The 24,236-nt window shown below is 48.0% G+C and overlaps 1 long non-coding RNA gene across 1 annotated transcript in view; it reads right to left on the bottom strand.

Annotated features, from left to right (window-relative positions):
* LOC138258570 (uncharacterized) overlaps positions 1-23,273 on the bottom strand; it is a 29,066-nt gene extending 5,793 nt beyond the window's left edge. Inside the window, exon 1 of the long non-coding RNA XR_011198422.1 lies at positions 23,193-23,273. This is a non-coding gene — a long non-coding RNA (uncharacterized lncRNA). The remainder of the gene's footprint in view (positions 1-23,192) is intronic.
* Between the last annotated feature and the right edge of the window lie 963 nt (positions 23,274-24,236).

The raw sequence follows: 24,236 nt of genomic DNA, 5'->3' as shown, positions 1-24,236 counted from the left end.
AGCGTGGCTGGCAAGAAAGGGTATAAAAGAAGGAAATCTAATGACATGGCCCCCTTGTTCACCTGATCTGAACCCCATTGAGAACCTGTGGTCCATCATCAAATGTGAGATTTACAAGGAGGGAAAACAGTACACCTCTCTGAACAGTGTCTGGGAGGCTGTGGTTGCTGCTGCTCGCAATGTTGATGGTGAACAGATCAAAACACTGACAGAATCCATGGATGGAAGGCTTTTGAGTGTCCTTGCAAAGAAAGGTGGCTATATTGGTCACTGATTTGTTTTTGTTTTGTTTTTGAATGTCAGAAATGTATATTTGTGAATGTTGAGATGTTATATTGGTTTCACTGGTAATAATAAATAATTGAAATGGGTATATTTTTTTTTTTGTTAAGTTGCCTAATAATTATGCACAGTGATAGTCACCTGCACACACAGATATCCCCCTAACATAGCTAAAACTAAAAACTACTTCCAAAAATATTCAGTTTTGATATTAATGAGTTTTTTGGGTTCATTGAGAACATGGTTGTTGTGCAATAATAAAATTAATCCTCAAAAATACAACTTGCCTAATAATTCTGCACTCCCTGTATACCTCCTGGCTCATCCCAAACCTCTGTTTACTACTATGATCTCCCAAACAACCCTTCTAAATTCTTCCCTCACTTATCTCTCCTTTTACTCATCCCAAACCTCATCTTACTACGAGGCTCTCCCAATTAACACTTTAGACTCTTCCCTCCACTATTCCTCCATTATTCTATTCAATCCATCTAACAGACTCACGTGTCCCCAGCTCAGATTAACTCATATTTCCCTCTACTAATTCACCATTAATCATTTTGGGTTCCAGAGTAGCATGCTACTCACCAAAAAGCGGTTTGACGCCTCCTCAGGGGTAGTAAGCGCTACATGAATACAATTACACTTGCCAAGGTCAGACCTCTCGGCTTTGCCAAAGCTTTGGTGTGGCACTGGCATAGCACAAACTTAGCGATAAGAGGGCAGAGTACTGTAGATGTTCATGAAATGGGGCAGGATTTTGCCACTAATGGGTGGTTCCTAAAAGGGGCATTCTTACTGCATTCATATCTGTTAGCAATAAGACGCCAGGCTGGCGCAAAGGCGTGATAGCCTTTCGACAGGGGTGGTTCCTCCTAAAGAGCGGAGGAGCATCGCCCGGCTTGCTGCGGGCGCTGCAGGCAAACACAAATAAACTAAATGGCACAATAATAATGCATTTTATTTTTCCCCGCAGGTTGCACGGTGTACAGTGTGAGAGTGTGAGGGCAGGGGTGGGGCTTAATCCTGTGATTGCAGGATGACTGCTGCCTCTTTCAGTGCGCATGTCGGGTTGGCCGGCTGTCTTGCTTTGGCCAGCCACACATGCGCACTGTAAACCTTGCAATCCCAGGACTGTGAAACGACCGGGGGATTGCTGGCACAGGTCTCCAGTCTCAAAGAGCGCTGGGTTAGCCTTCTCCAAATGAGAGCAGCTCCAGGATTGGATGGATTCGCATTCCACGGAGCAGGAAGGAAGTCCTTCCATTCCTGCTCGTGGATGCCGGGGAAAGTGCTGCACCAGGGGAGCCGCATATATGATGAGTTTGGCATCATCCCGCGCCCCACCATATTTTAGTCCTCTAGCCCTCACTGCCGGCCAGTGCCCTTCAAGTGACTGATCATCAGTTTATCAGTGAATTGCTGGGACTGCAGCAGGGCTGTCACAAAGGTGGGAGGGGGAAGCAGAAAGTGCATTAAGGCTCAGGGCTAGAAGTTTCCAGGGCCACCATAATCAGAAAGATGTATTTCTTCATGGGGTAATTCGGCAGCTTGTGTGGATGAACCACTAGATGGTGCCAGATGCAATGTTTTGCTCTTTCCCCTACACTACATTTTTTTCTTTCCCTAAAGCACATGTTTTTTCCTTAGGAAGAAGCACCCAGAGAGCCCCGCATTAAGTTTTACACATTACTTCTAAAATTCAGAGAAAAAGAACTGAAGATACACTCTTCAAGGCGCTACCCCTGACCTAAGTCTACATATTACCTTCGCCCAGTCACTGTATAGCCCTAGGGCCTTGCCCTGTCAGCCCTCTCTGGTTCTCCAGCTAGGTCTGTGCTCTGTAATATGTACATATTTGCAGTATTTTCCCCAGTGGTGCTGAACTAGGAGCACTGATACCTCAATACCCACATAGCGGTGCCAGCCTCTCACAGTGCCTACCTGTGCGCCAAGAAGCAGCAACTTTTCAGAATGAACGAACATCCAATTCTAGGTCCCTCTGCTGAGACAGTCATCAATCCATCATCACAGATCATGGAAAAGGAACAACGCCATGTGTAACTGGTTAAATGGAATCTCCAGCAGAGTGGGTATACAGAGGATATGCCTAAAATTAAAAGTGACCAGTTATAACTGGCTCCTACTGGACCTCGGCGCAACAAAGGGTTTTTTGCCCGATGAACTTTGTTTTGAGCAGAAAAAAAAGAAATATGGTCTTCTACATTAGCTGTCGAAACAACCTTATGCCACAACTAGACCCAGCAAAAACCATCTTTAAGTGTTGCTGGAATTTCCACCATGGTGGCCCCCACATTTAAACAGGTGCCCTACGGCCTGTTAGTGTGTCAAGCTACCCCGAGCAGGGCTGGCGGGGTGGTGCCGATCGTAAGAGTATTCCCAGCTTGACACACCTGACAGGAACTATCAGCATGGCCACTAGGATTATGTGGCAATTCTGTGGTAAAGGAGGATCAGATTATGTGGCAAGGTTGACTTAAATAATGTGCCACGAAAAGGCAAATTGCGCTGCATAATGCGGAAAATGCACATTTTGTGAAAGCATTACCTCACTGCTGTGTCATTTTTACACCTGATAACAGTGTCTGAGAAGAGAGTTCACCCTACTTAGTACAAATTTAACACCCAAATACAACAATAAGCAACTTGAAGACAACCAGTCAACATTTACAGAAAGCCTTCCAGTGCGCAGGAACCCAAGTCGCTATATTTTTCGCAACTTTTGATCCATTTGAGCTAGAAACATTTTTTTGCGTGAGAATCTGCAGATTATGCGGCAGTTGATGGATTATGTGGCAAATGAGGCAAATCCATAATTACGTGAAAATCGCTGGAGAATCTCATAATTGCAGTGGCCCTGGCTCTCAATGGGTGATGCTGGAGAGACACCTGCCTAAGCCGAGAGACGCCTCGCCTCTCTCCCCACAGGGACTCACTCAGCCCTCCAAACAAAGCCCCCACCTGTGTGTGATGCGAGGCCACGGGCACAGGGCGGCCCTTGTGCCAGGCTCAGCTGCCAGGACCGGGCACCGCCTCAACGGGTTCAGTCAGCTGGCACAAACTGTGGCACAAAGAAGCCGGAGCTTTAAGAAACTCGACCCGGACGAGGAGCTATGCGCCAGAGGGGTGGGGGCGGTTAATGCTAGATCCCCTTTTTTGTCCCGGGGGGTGGGAAGGGGAGGGGTTACCTGAGGCAACATATCCCTTATACTGCTCCCACTACACCTAGACCGGTTCAGGTAAAGCAGGTAACCCGAGCCAAATTAGTGATGTAAGAACTTTTTAAACAACGCTTGGTTTGAATCTTGCAGCTTCAAAGCACTGTACCAGGTGCTACGATCACCCAACTCTTCATACACCTCTAACGCGATTGGATTAATTCCTTTCTCCTCAGAGAGACATCTGTTCTTTGCACAGCTGTGCCCCGGAGATAGCTGAGGGGGTTAAGTATGCAGCGACAGAGCTGTGTGCCGGCAACAAGTTATAAACCACAGTAAAAGGTACAGCCTTTCATCACCCGGACTTTAGTATTTTATCTAAAAGAACGTTCGTTACAAACTTTGTACAGTACATGGTCACCCCGAAAGTGGATGCAAGAGCGTGAAATGCACACAGACAATAATAATGCGGAAAATACACATTTTAGCATATTGAACAAGCAAGGAGCCCATCGTGAGGATCACAGATGCGAAGATGGAGCCGCCCAGCGCATACTCACCCCTGTTCCTGCAGGTTACACAGATCTCAGCAGCTGGCGCCAACCCCCACCAGGCTATCTCATCAGATAGCTCAGGTTCATCAATACATTGACAAAGGTAAACGATTCCTTCACCATCAGAACAGGACCCTCGTCGGCCCGGCCTTCAGCGTCCGCACTGAGGAATCAGCATGAAAATGTGAGCCCACGCGGGCAGAGCCCTCACAATCACAGACCTGCACCCCTCCTCACCCGTCCATGGAGGTGCAGGTCCACCAGGACGGTCCCCTCACAGCCTTCACCATCTCAGACCTGCACCCCTCCTCACCTGTCCATGGAGGTGCAGGTCCACCAGGACGGACCCCTCACAGCCTTCACCATCTCAGACCTGCACCCCTCCTCACCCATCCATGGAGCTGCAGGTCCACTAGGACAGACCCCTCACAACCACAGACCTGCACCCCTCCCCACCATCCATGGAGCTGCAGGTCCACCAGTACAGACCCCTCACAGCCTTCACCATCTCAGACCTGCACCCCTCCTCACCCATCCATGGAGCTGCAGGTCCACCAGGACAGAACCCTCACAACCACAGACCTGCACCCCTCCCCACCATCCATGGAGCTGCAGGTCCACCAGTACAGACCCCTCACAGCCTTCACCATCTCAGACCTGCACCCCTCCTTAACCATCCATGGAGCTGCAGGTCCACCAGGACGGACCCCTCACAGCCTTCACCATCTCAGACCTGCACCCCTCCTCACCCATCCATGGAGCTGCAGGTCCACCAGGACAGAACCCTCACAACCACAGACCTGCACCCTCCCCACCATCCATGGAGCTGCAGGTCCACCAGGACAGACCCCTCACAGCCTTCACCATCTCAGACCTGCACCCCTCCTCAACCATCCATGGAGCTGCAGGTCCACCAGGACAGACCCCTCACAACCTTCACCATCACAGACCTGCATCCGTCACCCATCCATGGACCTGCAGGTCCACTAAACAGACCCCCTCACAATCACAGACCTGCACCCCTCAACCATCCATTGAGCTGCAGGTCCACCAGGGCAGACCCCCTCACAACATTCACAATCACAGACCTGCACCCCTCCTCACTCATCCATGGACCTGCAGGTCCACCAGGACAGCCCCCTTAACCACAGACCTGCACCCCTCACCCATCCATGGAGGTGCAGGTCCACCAGGACAGACCCCTCACAACCACAGACCCCTCCTATCCGTGTAGCTGTCATGGAGCCCTACACCCAAATGGTTCATTTGTGCCTGGTCAGCAGTCGCGGGCTCCTACTCCTCAGTAGTTCACTCAAATCTCCTCCGTAGCCATGGGACTCTAAACCTCAGTAGTTCATGTGTACCTACTCAGCAGTCACAGGACACAACAGCTGAGTAATACATGTGTACCTGCCTAGCAGCTGCAGGACCCTACTCCTCAGTAGATCACTCATACCTGTTCAGTCGTGGGACCCTACACCTCAGTAGTTCACTCATTCCAGCTCAACAGTCTGTGGAATTCAGACCTTAGTAGTTCACTCATTCAGCAGTCACAGGACCTTACACTTCAGCAGTTCACTCGTACCTGCTCAGCAGTCGCGGACCCTACAACTCTGTAGTTCACCCATACCTACTTAGCTGTTGGGGGACCATACAACTCAGTAGTTCAATCGTTCCAGCTCAGCAGGACCTACACCTCAGTAGTTCACTCATACCTGGTCAGCAGTAGTGGGACCTTTCGCTGCAGTAGTTCACTCATACACACTCAGAAGTCTCGGAAGCCTACTCCTCAGTAGTTTATTTTTACCTGCTCAGCAATCGCGGGGCCCCTACACCTCAGTAGTTCACTGGTAACTGCTCAGCAGTCACGGTACCCTACACCTCAGTAGTTCAGTTATACCTGCTCCGTCGCAGGACCCTAGCCTTCAGTTCACTCGTACACCCTCAGCAGTCACAGGAGACCACATCTCAGTATTTCACTCATACCTACTCAGCTGTCGCGGGACCTTATATCTCAGTAGTTCACTTGTACCCACCAAGCAGTTGTGGACTCTACACCTCAGTATTTCATTCATATCTGCTAAACACTTGTGGGACCCTTCACCTCAGTAGTTTCACTTGTACATGCTCAGCAGTCGCGGGAGCCTACTTCTTAGTAGTTCATTCATACCTGCTCAGTAGTCGCGGGAACCTACACCTCAGTAGTTCACTTGTACATGCTCAGCAGTCATGGGACCCCTCGCATCAGTATTTCACCAATATCAGCTCACCAGTAGCGGACCCTACACCTCAGTAGTTCACTCAAACCTGCTCACGGGGGTCACAGGGCCCTAGTTCTCAGATCACTTGCACATGCTCAGCAGTCGCAGGGTCCCTACACCTCAGTAGTTCACTTGTAGACACTCAGCAGTTCCGGGAACCTACACCTCAGTCGTTCACTGATAGCTATTCAGCAGTCGAGGGTCCCTAGTCCTCAGATCACTCGCACATGCTCAGCAGTCGCAGGGTCCCCTACACCTCAGTAGTTCACTTGTACACACAGCAGTCGCGGGAACCTACTCCTCAGTAGTTCACTCATACCTACTCAGCAGTCGAGGGACCCTAGTCCTCAGATCACTCACACACTCAGCAGTCGCGGGAACCTACATCTCAGTAGTTCACTCACTCACTCAGCAGTTGCGGGACCCCACTTCTCAGGAGGTCAGTTATTTTCAACAAAGATCAGGAGTGAGTCCTTGGGCGACCCCTATGGCAGAGAGTTTTGCAGGTGTCTGCAGCGAACCGGAAGGTGCATTTAAGGCTTTTGATACAGGGTCATATTGTGTCACACAGCTAGTTGCAAGACTGGCTGTTTGTCTTTTAAATTGCCGTTAATTTCACCATCCCCCACTCCCGGACTTTGTTCAGCAGCGCTGCGAAGCCGAGGCCCCTCGGGCATCGAGGCGGAGCGCCAACTTCACTTTCAAACATGTGGACTGTTTCTTTATGTAACTTCCAACACTTGAAAGCCCAGCTGTCTCAGTAGAGGGTCCGGCCTTCGAACATTACATGAACATGTTTTCAGTACCACAGTTTAGTTTAAAGGTCTTCTCAGATGGCCTACATGGAAGGCATCGACGGATGCCAGAGTGGAAAGGTCAGGGAGGAAAGGTCACCGATGTTCCTGCGCCCATAGCTAGCTCCAGTTATTAATATGCACTTAAACCCCTCTTGGCAGGTACCGGGGTACACTGTGACACGGACCACACACAGGAAGAACACCGGAAAACCTCGTGTGTTGACCAAGAACAAACACACAGAAAGTGCCTGGTTGAGTCATTTGGGCGCTGGAGAGAGGCAGGGAGGTTGTGCCCGGCCCCAGGGCATCTCTCGGGAGGAGGCAGGCACACTGGAGTCTGGGATGGTTTAAATCCAGGAGAGACCATCGAAAGAGATCGATTTATGAACTAAGTGTGTGCAGGAGGTGGGACGGGTTTAACCACATCACTCATGGGATGAAAACAGAAGAAAACTGCACTTCGGTGAAGAACACTCCTTGAAGTCATAACTAAAGTAACAAGCATTTGCAGTGCAACGTGTCTGTCGTTTGCTCATGTTAGAGCTGATCGCGTTGTAAACTCCTAACCCGACTTTTCATCTATCGGCAAAAGTGCTTTTATGTACGTAACCTGAAAAAGTGAAATTAACTGTGTAAAGCGCTTGACTTCTGCCAAGTGAAATCGCGCTAGGAAAATAGAGAAAAAGTAGTCCACGATCCGACAGAAAAAAGCGAGCCGCGCATGTTTTCTGTACTTGGTCGCTGCGCTCGAGGAGGGCTAGCCACCGGAAAAGGCATGACGTATGCGTGCCTTCCACTAATGAAATCAAGCAGATTCTAACAGACAAGCCCACGAACCAATGAAAAACACGGACGTGACGTCGACAGGGCTCCAAGCCCTTTTCTAAACACTAAAGCGTCTCGCTGCGATACGCATGCGCGAGCGCATGCAACGCAGGCTCGACCCTAAAAACCACCTCCCACAGGAACAGTTTTGCAAAAAATAAACGAATTAAAAAATACTTGAACAAAGATGGGGAACAGTGCTGGGCAAGGGTAACACTGGAGACTATTTAAGGTCTGTGTGGCACAGACACGACAGAGGGACAAAGCCACACAGGTGGAGAAAGGGAGTGTGTCCAACAGGACACAGCAGTACTCACACACATCTGTGCTTCTACTTACAACAGGACACAGCCAGACTCCACCCCCAACACAACTCAATACCCCTCACACACAAACACACTCGCAGAGGCCATTCCACAATCACACACACACACACACACACACACACATTGGCTTTTTAGGGTTTGTTACACGCCTAAAAACACAACCCATCAGACACTCGTTCACAGTCATGGAAGGACAGATCACACATGACACAAACACACCAGAGGTCTCAAAGACTCAACAGGCCTACACTCCGTAGATGCACACGGAGTCTTCCTTCAGACCACATGGAACCATCACCAACCACCACACCGAAGAGACCCATCGTGACACAAACCAAACCCAAGGAGATCTGACTCCTGGAACCCTGACTGGTGAAAAAGCCCAGAATGTGCCCAAAGGACAGTGCCAAGGCCATGCAAACTGGGCTACACAAGGTTCGATGACAACACAAGGACTAAGGAAGAGCAGACTAGTTGATCTGGTGTTTCTAATCCTGGGGAAAGAACCAGGTTTTTATGATGAAAACAAAACACAGGAAAATAATCCACCTTGTGTCCTCATCCAGGCAAAAGCATGTAGAAGATATGCGGTGTCCTGCAAGTCAAATCATTTTACATATGTACACAACCAGCTCTTGGGCCGGTTACATACAAGAACACAACATCTATAGTGGTGACCCTGACGTACGACAACACATCATCTACAGTGGGGACCCTGACGTCAGGACAACACAACATCTACAGTGGTGACCCAGACGTCAGGACAACACAACATCTACAGTGGTGACCCAGACGTCAGGACAACACAACATCTACAGTGGTGACCCAGACGTCAGGACAACACAACACCTACAGTGTTGACCCAGACGTCAGGACAACACAACACCTACAGTGTTGACCCAGACGTCAGGACAACACAACACCTACAGTGGTGACCCTGACGTACGACAACACAACACCTACAGTGTTGACCCTGACGTACGACAACACAACACCTACAGTGTTGACCCTGACGTACGACAACACAACACCTACAGTGTTGACCCTGACGTACGACAACACAATATCTACAGTGGTGACCCCGAAGTCAGGACAACACAACATCTACAGTGGTGACCAACTGTTACTTGACATCTTTGAGAGCTATAATGACCTTTCTGCTTCAAATCTTCAAGTTGCAAGATACAGGACCTCCTAGCCTTCAGAAAGCGCCTCAAAACATGGCTCTTCGAGCAGTAGCAACCCCCACAGTGCCTGGAGACCCTACCGGGTGAGTAGTGTGCTTAACAAATTATTGATTGATTGAAGTCTTCTAAATATGGAATGTATATTTGTGAAACCCTAAATCGCTTTAGGTTTTCTAAATATGTAATTTGTAATGATTATGTAATTATGCAACTCTCACCATGAGTAACCGTAGTAGCTATACATATTGTCACCTACTGCCATGTTATGCAAAATTTCTCATGTAACGTTCTTTCTCTGTAGTGTAAAGCGCTCCGACTCCTCGGGGTAATGTCCGTGCGATATAAAAACTCATAAATAAATACAGTGCAGTTAAGAAGATGAGGTTCCTGGATGCTGTCCCAAGCACAGATGTCCTTCTGTTCACCCAGGATGGACAAGTGGAGTGACCCAGAGGCCAGGATCCCACACAGAAGGATCTACTTCTGCAGACTAGTCATTGTATGTGGTGCCCGCTCTCCCTTAAGGAGATCAACGCGTACATTGAATACCTGTCTTATTGAGCATTGAGAGAGGTGGGGTTCATCTAACAGAGTAAAGGCATGAAAGCTCAACAAAAGAAATGCAGTGTCCTGTGTGGCACGGCCCTGCTCCAAATATCGAGAACCCTTGCAAGGTCAGACATTTTACTCTTCCCACAAACCAATATTGATGATCACTTATCAATACAATGAGTAGATCAATCGTTACTGATTGACCCAACACCACCAAGAATCCAGTCTACAAGGAACCCCAGAATCATACGGCAGGGGTACCCAGAATTGTGCTGCTGGCCACACAAATGGCAGAGACTGGCAGTGTGCCTTGAAGGCAGGGGAGAATGTGCAAACACCAAGGGGTCTACCCTAATAACCCTACTATGCCTGGGTAGAATAAATGAAAACCATAAATAGAAGTGGTGCAACAGTAGGGACAGATTGAAAAATTAAATTACCCACAATGAACTTATAAATTGATCATTGGTAATGTGCTTTAATTACAACAAAATTATTCTCATGATTTTTTGGGACATAAAAACCCACAATAGCCCACATACAACATATATATATTTATATAATGTACAGAAAGACTTACATTATACTTCTTTACAAACACATATGTACAAACGTGTACAGACACAGTCTTTATCGATCTCCAAAACTAATTAGAGAAAAGTGGTTGACAAAATATATAAAGATTTTTATCCACATAACAGAGATGGTTGCGACGGCTATCACATCTTATATATCCGCTTTCCTTAGGCTTTGATTCAAGGAAAGATGTGAGCTCAAATCATAGTCTGTATGCTAACTATTTTTTGCAACCTCCTTGACAAAAAGGTTGACGTGTTTCGGCCCCTTTACCTACGGGCCTCTTCAGGACTCATGGAGCGATAAAGACACTGTCAATCTGAAACAATCCAAACTCACAGCCTCACTGCATTTAGAACAGTGGTTCCCAACCTTTTGATTTCTGTGGACCCCCACTTTCACATTAGTGGAACCCAGTGACCCCCACTGAATCATCAATGGAATCCGGGGACCCCCGCCTGAGTCATTACTGGAAGCTGGGGACCTAATTTGTCAATATTTGTTAATATTTTTTAATTTTCTAAGCAGTCGCAGACCCCCTGAGAAGGCTTCGCGGACCCCCAGGGGTTCCCCGACCACAGGTTGGGAACCACTGATCTAGAATATTAATTTGTAGGAGGTCTGCAATAAGCCCGGCGCACCGGTCATTCTACCGCGTCCCGGTCGACATAAAGGCAGCAGAGAGCAGGTTGGCTCCACTGACCAGGGGGGTTTCCACCTTGACCACAGGCTCCCGCACATCTTAACTTGAATTACTAGATTCTTTTGGTCTTTATTTTATTTGTCGTGCGTGACCTGCACCCCACAATCTCCTTGATGCCGTCATGGACCAGCGCAGCAGGAGACGGCGATGTTGGGATTTTTGCGCCTTATTCAAGCTTTACTTCTGAGCTCCTAGATTTTCATTCACCCCTCAATAGTTTTCTCGCCCTGGCTTCTACTCTTAATCCAGAATTGGGTTCCATCTCTCTTCCTTAGATGTCATTTTCCCTCAGTTCTCCTCGAACATTAGGTCGTCGTTACTGGTCCTACCACATGGGTCTGGGTTTTAACTTCTGACATTTTAACATTCATTTGATTTAATTATTGGTTTTGTTGAAATTGATAAAACACTTTATTTTCTCAAAGGGTGTCCTTGCACTGGTCAGTGAAAGAACCCACGCCTGGCACCGGCATGGCTGGAAGAGGGACAACAAGGCTGGCACCGGCATGGGTGGAAGAGGGACCACATAGCTGGCAGTGGCATGGGTGGAAGAGGGACCACACGGCCGGCAGTGGCATGGGTGGAAGAGGGACCACACGGCCGGCACAGGTGGAAGAGAGACCACACGGCCGGCACTGGCATGGCTGGAAGAGGGACAACAAGGCTGGCACCGGCATGGGTGGAAGAGGGACCACATTGCCTGCACTGGCATGGGTGGGATAGCGATACATGGCCAGCACTGGCACGGAGGGACCATATATTCTGTACACACTAGAGAATCAACATACCAATAGCCGGGTTTTGAACTGTTTTCTGAAAACTAGATGTTCATAAACCATAAACAATGGTGCCAAAGAGTGATGGGCTTACAGGGAAAAATAAAATGGCGACCCTTGAATTCTTGAATTAATCCGAGCCGGCTGTAATTACGCAAAGTCACAATCCAGCTAATTTTTTTGCCCACCATTGCACTCTAGACAGAGATCCGCCATATACAAATCATTCTTGGCCCCATTCCAATAGAAACAATTCAGTGTGATCTGCCAGACAGGAACAAGTGACCAGAGATCACAGTGATCCCCTAATATGGCCTGCCTACAATCGGGGTTCGTCTACAGCATAGAACCCCGCAGACCCAAGATCCTGATGGCACTAGGGAAGGAGCCCACTGACAGATGCAGGGGACCCTGACAATAATGCGCATCTCCGTGGTCCAGCCAATGAAGCTTGTCCAGATAGTCTCCAATAGAGAGACAATACTGAAGCCCAATCCTAGCCTTTCTGCTGGGTTCGTATGAGTTGAAGCCTTTTTTGTCAAGTGTTTGGTAAGACAAATATAGGGAGTGCCCCTAGCCTATAGAAGCTGAAATGATTGGCTGTGCTACAATTCTGTGGTAGTTCACCAGGAAAAGAGAAGAACCTTCCAGAGAGTTTTGAGGAGAAGGAAGTACATGTAGGAGTCTGATCTGATTAACCCAGGCACCTCTCGGAGGGAACCTGGGTAACCAGGCACTCCTCTGCAGATCCTGGTTAAACCCAGGCACCTCTTGTTGGGATCCTGGTTAAACCCAGGCACCTCTTGTTGGGATCCTGGGTAAACCCAGGCTCCTCTCGGCGGGATCCTGTGGGTGGGATCCTGGTGAAGCCCAGGCACCTCTCGGGTGGGATCCTGGTGAAGCCCAGGCACCTCTCGGGTGGGATCCTGGTGAAGCCCAGGCACCTCTCGGGTGGGATCCTGGTGAAGCCCAGGCACCTCTCGGGTGGGATCCTGGTGAAGCCCAGGCACCTCTCGGGTGGGATCCTGGTGAAGCCCAGGCACCTCTCGGGTGGGATCCTGGTGAAGCCCAGGCACCTCTCGGGTGGGATCCTGGTGAAGCCCAGGCACCTCTCGGGTGGGATCCTGGTGTAGCCCAGGAAACTCCGGGAGGGAACCTGGTGTAGCCCAGGAAACTCCGGGAGGGAACCTGGTGTAGCCCAGGAAACTCCGGGAGGGAACCTGGTGTAGCCCAGGAAACTCCGGGAGGGAACCTGGTGTAGCCCAGGAAACTCCGGGAGGGAACCTGGTGAAGCCCAGGCACCTCTCGGGTGGGATCCTGGTGAAGCCCAGGCACCTCTCGGGTGGGATCCTGGTGAAGCCCAGGCACCTCTCGGGTGGGATCCTGGTGAAGCCAGGAAACTCCGGGAGGGAACCTGGTGTAGCCCAGGAAACTCCGGGAGGGAACCTGGTGTAGCCCAGGAAACTCCGGGAGGGAACCTGGTGTAGCCCAGGAAACTCCGGGAGGGAACCTGGTGTAGCCCAGGAAACTCCGGGAGGGAACCTGGTGTAGCCCAGGAAACTCCGGGAGGGAACCTGGTGTAGCCCAGGCACCTCCCAGAGGGAACCTGGTGAAGCCCAGGCACCTCCCAGAGGGAACCTGGTGAAGCCCAGGCACCTCCCAGAGGGAACCTGGTGAAGCCCAGGCACCTCCCAGAGGGAACCTGGTGAAGCCCAGGCACCTCCCAGAGGGAACCTGGTGAAGCCCAGGCACCTCCCAGAGGGAACCTGGTGAAGCCCAGGCACCTCCCAGAGGGAACCTGGTGAAGCCCAGGCACCTCCCAGAGGGAACCTGGTGAAGCCCAGGCACCTCCCAGAGGGAACCTGGTGAACCGAGGCACTTCTTGGCAGATCCTGGTTACATTTTTGTGTTACTCGCATCCCTCATACGCACCTCTTGATTTCGAGATGAACCAGAGTGGCCAATATAGAGAAACCAGCTAATCCTATCGAACAGCGCCTGCCTTCACAACGTTGAGCTACAGAGCTGGAAAGTTTCAGAGTAAATCTACTCATAATGAAACCTGCCCCTGTTCACTCGGGGACACGGATTCAGTTCGAGTCTGGCGGTTTACATCGAGGAGACGGAACTGAGAAAAATACAAGACGATAGATGCCTCCTGAAGTAAATAAATATTTTATATGAGTCTTATTCATGTGCAAAGAAACAATAGAACACAATTCTGCAGCATGAATTGCATGAGTTGCATCCAGCTGTTTAGCAACCTGTTTGGATCTGGCCGCCCATTTTAATGAGCTCTAGTCATTTATTTTGTGTAGAGTTCACAGGCAAATTGGTGAATAACGTTGAAGTTTTAACTACAGACTTTATTTCACCTGGAGAGATCAATTGGGACTTTGAAAAAACTGAAACAAATAGTTGACTCAAGAACCCATACAACCTTAAAGGCAGATGGTTGAGTTCTGACCAGGCCCCCAATTCAGCTGGTTTCATGATACCCCCAAGGTAGTTTTCTAATTTCCTGAGAGATATTTGGAGGTGCTTCAAGGCTGACAGGCTATTCAAAGGTGTAGGGAGTGATTCGCCCGCGCCTAGGACTTCAGTGTTGGTCTCATTCAGGCAGAAGAAGTAATGTTTAATCCGCACTGATGTATGCTTCGAGGCACTTGGTAATGAGAACTACCCAAGTCATTCTCCAGGCTGATAGGAAGTTACTTGGAAACTGCCCGGTCCATTGATGCCTAAATTCCGAAGTGGGAGTGCATACTCACCGAACAGTAGCGGTGAAACGTACAAGGTACTGCATACTAACAGGTGAAATGGGAGCAGACAAAATCCCACCCCTCACCCATCCTCTCTATGTGTAATAACAGGCAGTCACTGCACCTGCTGCACTAATGATAGCTACACCCCGGAGGCTAGTCTATGTATATTTATTCCAAGTGCAATCAGTTAACTTCCCGACATTGACAAACTCTGCCCTGGTCCTTAAAAGTACTGAGAACTTTCCCTCCGCACTCATGTTATGATTTTCAGGTATTGCCTTTACTCTAACAATAAGGTGTTTTTGAGGCTATTTGTTGCACCTTGGTGCCCTCTTGTGGACATTTCTGTTGGCGCTGTAAGGCAGCTACATATGATGGCCTTAATGTAGCACCAGACCTGGAGACACAAAGAGAGCAATAAAAAAAAAAAAAAAAAATGGTATTGTTCGGGGATGTTCTCTTCCGGGTCGGTGGCAGCAGTTCTCACATCCTCTTCCCTGGCACAAGTAGTAACAATAGTCTTGAGAGAGCAGAGAGCTGTTCCAGGCGCTGGGCCAGACCCAGCAGTGACCAGGCACACAGATTTAAATCCCTCTCGTCTCATTTGCTTTGTGTCCCCTCTTGGTGAAAACTTCGCAAGTCCCTGAATTTACTTTGCAACAAGAAATAATTAAAAACAAAAAACAGATAAACGATCGCAGAAGGGTTTGCGGGAACATTAATCATCGATTTTTTTTCTGGGTTTTGTTAAAGATGACCATAAAATGAGGTGGTGGTTAAATTGTTTTGAACAGCAGGAAGTGCAGGGCGGAAGTGAAGCTGCTAACGGCAGAAACAGGCTTTCTTTGTGGTTTAAGTCAAACCTCAACGCCAAGGGGAATTCCAGTTTAGCGACTTACGATGCCAAGTCACCAGAGATCTATTAAAGAAAGAAAAATTGGCAAGTTGGAGAAGGGGAGGGCGTGTGGAGGGGTGAACGTAGCCAAAGTGTGTGCGCCCACGAAGATGGGTAGGAAGTCAGACGAATTATAAAGTTTTGAAGGCAATTACATATTAGAAATCCAAATGCTGTGAAATAACTAATGTTAATATTATTAAAGCAAAGGTACACATTTTTATCGACTTTGGAAGAATGAAAGGTGTAGTCATCGCTAGTGGGATTCGAATCACAAACTGCCGGAGAGTTCAATCAAGGGCAAGGACAAATTAGAAAATACAGTTTTATTTCTATACATGGACATTGTGGGAACAGTCATTTAAAGTTGTTCTGCAGCCGTTCAGCTACAAACAACATCTATGACGTCAATATGTTTAGGGAGTGTGACATCAGAAGTGACAATTACATCACGTCACCATTTACATCATCAATATCGCAGGAACCACCAATGGCTGCTCTTTTCCACATCAGCTAGCCAGAGGTGAAAATACAGACTCATTCCAGAGGTACCCATCGCGAGGACATCTGTATGTCGAAAGTGGTACTGCAGCCTTCTAGCTACAAATAATGTGCACAAGTGTATGCATTGCTGTGTGGTGTAAGTGAAGCGACCTTTAGTCACCGTGTACCTGGCCAATATCTGGAATGTCATCACTGGGCAGCAGTGATGTCAGCCATGATATCATTTGTAGTGTGATGATGAAGTCATGAACCGTTCATAGACGCAGGTTGCATATCTTAACGCAACCGGTGACTTTCGGTGTTTATATCTGTGAAATCCTTTAAAATTAAGTTTGTTCGAATTTTTTTTTAGGATTACTAATTGAGCTTCTTATACACAGAACGGACATTCATAGACACAGATATATATATATATATATATATATATATATACACACACACACACACACATGCTGCTATTAATAAATGGGGCAACATTTATAAAATGCGATTTTAAAAACGCCACCAATTCGGTGAATTACAGGTTTCAGATCATTTGAAAAACAACAAAAGTGTTTAACACAATATAAGAATAGAAGATGTCCGATTATGGCCTCAGTGGCTTCCAGTCGCGGCTCGCAAGGGCTACAGGGGCAGGCGGCACACAGGGGGGAGATTAATAAAATTAAATAAATCCTCAGAGCAGCGTCAGGATTGGCTGGGAGCACGCAGCCAGGGCACTCCCAGGCAGACTGGGAGCCTGTGCCTGCTCTACTCAGCCCGGCAGAGCACAGTGCGCATGTGTGTTTGGCCGGCCCAAGACAGCTGGCTGAAAATACATGCGCACTGAGGGGAGTGCACAGTGCACTCTCAGTGCTCGTCATCCCCAATGCCCCGCCCCTTTAACAATGAAAGGATAATATACTTAGTTTATTATCCTCTCATTGTTAAATGATTTTCAGAACTTGCTGCTGGCTGGGGGGTGGCAGGGGGTGCCAACGCCACTGATGGTTTCCCATGTTAAGGGGCCAGTCGCCACTTGGCATCGACGTTCAGAACTTTGAACACGATAATACTGCACGTTACGTATATCCATCCTCTCCCCGCTCATATACAGTTATTGTTCCCATAAGGATGTACTCCCTCCCCTCTGGTGACTTCACTTCCCCCATCACCGAGCAGGGTGGAGGTTTATATCAGGAGGAGGAGGACACCGCTCCACTGCACCACAGAAGGGCGAGGAGGAAGGCAACACTGTTTTGTAGCCGCCCCTATAAATCACTTTTAAAAACACTATAAAAAGCAATGCATGGGATTTCACAGCACGTAGGTAGAGAAATAAAGCTTTTTCTTACAAACATAAGTCTAGTTGGAAAAGGTTTAAAGAGTTCAATGTCTCATGAACTGTTTCCCACTTGGGCACACCAAGCAATGGTCTAAGGCGCTATTACAAGTTTGAAGGCGGAGGGCATCAGTCAGGAGCCAGCAGAAATTGCCCACAGTCACTCCATGAACATTACAAGCAAATAATGAGTTTTCATCCAGGAAATTAAATCAGTGAAGAATGAAGATTGCTTGAGAACAAAGCATTTGCACCCATGTTAGATCCAATTTTTCCTTTCTTACATGGCACCCAATGTTGAAGGCTGATAGGTTTGTATCTGCGCCCAGTAGTATCGCCTAAAGGAACAATGGCCGATGGGTAGGGCAGACGTTTTGCCCAGGATGACATTTTCAAAACAGACTCGCCTAGCTCGATCACATTGGTTAAACATTTTGTAAAGATCCAAGATTTGGTAATATGTGTATATTTGGTCGTGCCAATAAGGGCGTATTGTATTGTATGAACCGCATACAGGAGTAGTTGGTGGGTGCAGAGGGCAGACTGGGCTTGACCCCAGTCAATTGGGGCCAGCCAACCCGCGGCAAGAGGTGAGTGGCAGCAGAAAAGAGCATGTTCTGAGGGACAACAGCACTGCTAAGGTTTGCTGCTGGTACGCTTGTCCTAGCAGAGCATGCAAGAGCCTCTCCTGCCGTGAGCCTTACTCTGCGTAATAAGACTACCTCCTATTGGTGGAGGTATCGTGGGGCGGGGTTGAAAGGTGGAGCCTTGCCAAGGTTGTCTTACATTGGTTTAGTGCAGATGGTGCTAACTGGTTTGGGTGAGCCCCAAAGAGAGCCATGTCTGGTGCTAGCTTCCAGGCTCACTGCTCCCCCCAGTGGTGCTGACGTGTTACTGCACGTAGTACTGCACATCCAGCATAAGCCTCGGCGTGCCACCTTACACTCCCGAATCCTTAGTGAATCATTGTAGATGCTGGGCAGGTGCGTAGCTTTGTCAGTAAGATTAGGGGGTTGTGAGCTTCAGATTTCACAACAATCGTGCTGGTTAAAAGACATTATCCGAGAAGCAGGGCAGAGAGTGCGGCCTTAAGGAGTGGCTTGAAGAGAGGAGTGTGGATTGTAAGGGACACTTATAACTCAATATTTTGTACAATAGCCATTTTAAGACCTTTAAAACAGAGACAAAAGCGTGTGTGTTTTTGCCTGCATGTGTTTGTAAAACCTCCCAAGGGAATTCTGATAAACACCTCACTGTCCCCGACTTAAAGCACCTGTACCCAACCAATTACTACAGAATACATTCCTTAGGGGGTGTAACACCCCCCCATGATGCTACCTACGCCCCTGATGTTGGGGAGTTGAAAGTATGAGGAAGACTGTGGTCTTACCTCATAAAACAAGAACATTAAAAGCAGACACTCGCTGCGAGCGAAAGGCAAAGGGCCACTACAAATGAGCGTGGAGGGGAACACGTGATTGAAGTTTGTGGCCAGCAATGGACCGGTCCCCCAGAATTAGGATAAAGGACAAATCAATTCCACTTCATTTGAAGTTATGCCAGCCACAGTGTGTGCACTTGAGCACAGTTCACTCTAAAGGCTTCTATGTGGATTGTGTTAACTGACTTGTCTGGGGTTACCACAGGGTTATTGAAAACAAAAAAATGTCTCCTTCATTCATTGTTCCATGTAATCTCGTGTCCTCTGCTGTGCACAGAAACAGATGAAATAAGAGAAGACCGGTTTTGAATCTCTCCAGAGGGCTCCTTGGAAGGCTTGGTTTATAGAGAGAACTGGGGTTCAGACAGGCCCCCTGTTTCTTGTCCTTCACTTGTGTGAAAATGATTGTTCTGCATATGGCTGGAGAGTACGATTTCTCGATTCTATTGGTTTACTTCTCTTAAAACGGACCACATAAACAGCATTAAAAAAAAAAAAAAAAAAATCACAAATTGAATTGTAACAGCAATAATTTTATGAACAGAAGATCCATTCAAACTGGCATTGTGTTATGTTCCAACTATATTACATTTCAATTCTCTTAGTTCAGGCGAAGCTCCAACTAAAAACTGTAGATATCTAAAACGCTGACAAAATATTCGTTGCATAAATCCGATATTTATAAGTTACAAAGTGCAAATCGCATTTGTTGCTGACATTTAAGTTGAAATTAAAAATAGAAGCCTTCTGCTCACTATGATTTGTGTTCCAGCAGTTGGCTAAAGAGGAACTTGAAAAGTCCATAACCCAGGGCTGTAGATGGGGAGAGTTACTAGTTCCAGGGTGCTTTGAAAGGTTTTACCCCTGCAGTTTTAAACAGTGAGATTAACCATTTCATAAGTACACCCCTGAACTCAGTGCAGAAAGTCAAAAACAAATAAGGTGTCTAGACCAGTGGTTCCCAACCTGTGGTCCGTGGACCCCTGAGGGTCCGCGAAGCCTCCTCTGGGGGTCCGCGACTGCTTAGAAAATGTAAACAGATTAGATCCCCAGTTTTCCATAATAACTCAGTTTGGGGGGGGGGGGGGTTCCCCGAATTCCAGTAATAATTCAGTGGGGGTCCTCAGGTTCCAGTACTGATAAAGTGGGGGTCCACAGAAATCAAAAGGTTGGGAACCACTGGTCTAGAATCAAGGAGCAGACAGGGAAAGGGCTTTCAGAGTATGTCCCCCTCCTCCTCCCCCGACCATCACCACCACTTAGAAGTGAAGGGAAGAGGAGCTCAGGTTCCAAAGCAGACCCTTTTTGGGGTCTAGGAGGGTATTTACCCCTGTGGTAGCGAAGTGATCACTTGCTCAGTCTACGCAATAACTTTCATTAATATGTCTGCGGGTGCAGCTGTGCCCCCCTCAAAGACGAAGGAAACCAGACCAATCTTTGATGGTGGGTCATCACCAGCTCCTGAACACCCATCTCACACGTTCCCTCAACCAGCGCAACCAGGCTATGACAGGATGATTGGAAGCATTTGAAAAAAAAAAAAAAAAAAAAAAAAAAAAAAAAAAAACCCCATAGAAAATAAATGTCACAATACACAAAGCAGGAACTGCCTACAACTTTCTTCTGGAGGCGGTCAATGGAACATGGGTGCAGGGAAAGCAGTTCTGGGGCTTCTGGCCAAGTGATTGTTCTTCTGTGTACAGGAGAAGGTGTGCCAGAGAAAGCCATGGATCCAGGAGGGGTGGGAATGACCTGGGGCCTGTGTGCAGAAGTCCTGAACTGCCAGTATATCAAGAATGAGAACTCTTCCCCCGTCCCCTCACCCTCAAAGATGCTGCAATGTCATTGAGGGACCACCACGAACCGCTCTATAAGATGCTCTAGAATTCATATCTAGATAGAACTCTGCAAAAATCACCCCTGGCCCCTTTACATGGTGCTCAAGAAGTCCTTGAAACTCCCCGACTTCCCATTTTGATTGTATTATTTTCTCAATATATTATGTACCATTTGTTATACGTATTATTGCTTACCTTCTGCTTAAATCAGAAACCTGTTTGTTGTACATGGTCCATGTTCATACTCCCTGCTTGATTTTCTCCCCCATTACTCAATTATTTTTTCTTATTCCAATGTACTAATTTTTTAGGTTTCTTGTGATTGTATCATTCTTTCTAAAATAAATGTATTCTTTAAAACTTAAAGAATCCATACTTAGCCATCTTACAGGTCTCAGAATGCATCATTTGCTCAACCCCAGATCTGCTAGGGCAACCTGATGTAAGATCATGTACCCTGATGAACTACACCGCCGGGTCAAGCTCCTCCGAAATGTCCTATTTGGACAACATCCCTTCAGAACGTCTTCGGGTAGAGGTTCAATATCCTGTGTAATGGTATTTAAAATGGATCTGATTTTATTAAATTGCAGAGCTCAGATGTGCTTTGAGGGACCAGAATGATATGAGGGTTTCCCCCAATACTGTCATTATTCGCTCTGAGGACTAGTGTGCGTACAGCGCTCTTCCACGAAGGTCTCTCCCCCTTCGTTGAGCTTCGGGTGATCCACCCCAAGTTGGGGTGCTCGTCGCTGCTCCTCAGCGGCAGCCTGAAGTGCAAGCTGGTGCCAACAGTAGATCCTAGGTGGGACAAATGCCCCCCCCCCCCTCTAGCTGGGAAGCCCACTGCCCGCTACCATCCGAGACCTCTCCTGTGCCTGGTGCATTGTGGGCCTGGCACCAGCTGCAGGACATCCAGGGCCAATGTCCTTCTGCTCACAGGGGACCCCAAAGGACGCCGAACCGTTCACCCAGAACTTTGTTAGGAGAGTTACTACTTTCAGACCAATTTGCTTCAACCAGCTTTTAATTTCTAAATCCCCCAACTCACTACTAGAGCCAGAGTTTACTCCAACATGTGGGTGCCGCCAGCCCACCCACCCCTCAGTCTCTGGTCCCTCACACCCCACAGCGGTCTCCTCTCTCCGTATTGGAGGGAGGACTGGCACTTTTAAACTGAACGCACCCATAACTTTAGTGGGGAGCCGTTCACGTGCTCCTGTTTCATTGTATTTATATAGCGCTTATTACCCGTGATGAGGCGTCAAAGCGCTTTGAGGAGAGTAGCACGCTACTGCGGAACCCTGAAGGTGTTGGTGGTGAATTAGTGTAGGGAAATATAGTTGTATTGAATAGAGTTGTAGAGGGATAGAACGGAGTCCACTATATGACCAAGCACAACTTTGGTCACCCCCCACCTCACAGCCCAGTTAAAAGAACTCCTGTTACTCGCCCATTTTCCAACAAAACACCCAAAATCCTTCTACGCCCCACCCACCTTCTGCGATTTGCATTAATTGGAGATCTCCTCTCGTGAGGCGGGTGAAAGGATGTGTGACCTTTCGCCCAGAGATGTCATCAGGAGGTGACCAGTCATGTAAGTCCAGAATCTCCTATAGGCTCCCCCACATGATCTAGTTTTAGGCGCGCACCCCAAGTTTAGTTCATCCCTGCTGAAGTTTAAATGCTCTCTAGAAAGTGCCTGTCTGCTCTGAGGACTTAGGTTTGTGCTCGATCAGGTATTCAACATAAAGACAAGAAGTAAAACCTGTTGCCCCACAGGGCACGGATCACCCACCCCAAAGTCCTCATCTACCCCGCTTGGGGGCAGCTCACAGTTAGGCAGATCTGCGGGGGTGGTTGTGCAAGAACTTGTAGACCATGTGCCAAGAAGCCCAAAGGCCTGCCTCTGGCCCGCCTCCCACAAACAGCGCAAAGTCCACAATGTGGCAGCCACAAGAAAGTTAATGAACAGGTCACTCAGCTTAGATATTTAAACTCTGCTATTGGTTCAGTTAGTGGATTGGAAACAGGTCTTGCTTCAAACCGCTTGGTCATGCGATACAAAGCGAGTACATAGTTATTTACAGATTTATCCGTCATTAGATTGAACGGCAGCTTTCACGCCCATAATTTAAGTTTACATGGTTGTGCCTGTAAATCCAAGATTCTCTACCAAACGGTGGCCAATGCATTCAAAATAAAAAATATATATATATACGTAGACAAGAATGGTGTCATGATCCCATCGAGGGGTACAGAGTCCTCCACAGAGAGACAGCTGCACACCCAAGACCCATCTCTACCCCCTGCTGTTCTCTCGTAGAAGAGGGTCTTAACTAGGCACCCCGACTGCTAAGAGTGCACAAGTATCCGAACCCCAAAAAGGCTTTGATCGATATGGACTCACCCATTGCGCGTGATGCCTGTATGTCACACTCCGGGTCCTTCACATCTGTACAACCTCCTTGGCAACGCAACACCGATCTGCAAAGGGTCCCAAAAACCCCAAAATAAATTAAAAAAATATATAACTCATTTGGAGACGAGGTAATGTAAAATTACAAAATATATTCCTGCATCAGTGACCTAAGGTAAAGCCTACAACTCTGGCTGGTAAAACTCCCCTAACAAACACCCACAATGGGGCGTCCTCTTCCATTTCCTGCCTCCACTGTCCCCCTGACTCCACCCCACCCTCCCAGGTGGAATGAGCTGTTCAAAAGGACGGCTCTCCTCAGAAGCGAGCACTTTGCCCCCTTTAAAGGGAGGCCAGGGGCTGCCCCTGCACAGAATGGTAGGGACCACACAGGAGTAACCTAAACATTGTAATTGTGTTTATATAGCGCTTACTACCCCCGACGAGGCGTCAGAGCGCTTTTCAGCTAGTAGCAAGCTACTCTGGAACCCAAAAGGATTACTGATGGATTAGTGTAGGGAAATCGGAGTTAATCTGAGCGATGGACAGGAGTCTGTTAGTTGGATTGAATAATGGAGGGATAGAGGGAAGACTTTAGAAAGTGTTAATTGGGAGCTCATAGAAGTAAAATTAGGATTGGGATGTGTAAGAGGAGATGGAGGAAGGAAGAGTCTGTACAAAGGGATTGGGGAGATCGTAGTAGCAAAATGAGGTTTGAGATGAGTCAAAGGAGGGATACATGAGGGGAGAATTTAGAAGGGTTGTTTGGGAGATCATAGTAATAGAATGAGGTTTGGGGTGAGCCAGGAGAGGTGGAGGAGGGAAGAGTCTAGAAAAGGCTTTTTTGGAGATCACAGTAGTAGAATGAGGTTTGGGATGAGTCCGAGAATGACGATGGAGGATAGATGGGTGCAGTCAGTGCCCACATTCTCATGGGGGTCTTAGTGCTTCCCACATTGGTTGAGTGAGGTGCCCACCAACCCCCACCCTGGCTTCTGTTTTATGCGGTCTCACCACGTGATAATTTACTGGGCA

The sequence above is a fragment of the Pleurodeles waltl genome, chromosome 9 (assembly GCF_031143425.1).
Source record: "Pleurodeles waltl isolate 20211129_DDA chromosome 9, aPleWal1.hap1.20221129, whole genome shotgun sequence".
Taxonomy (NCBI): domain Eukaryota; kingdom Metazoa; phylum Chordata; class Amphibia; order Caudata; family Salamandridae; genus Pleurodeles; species Pleurodeles waltl.
The sequence above is the reverse complement of the archived record's forward strand: the minus strand, read 5'-3'. Positions and strand labels throughout refer to the sequence as shown.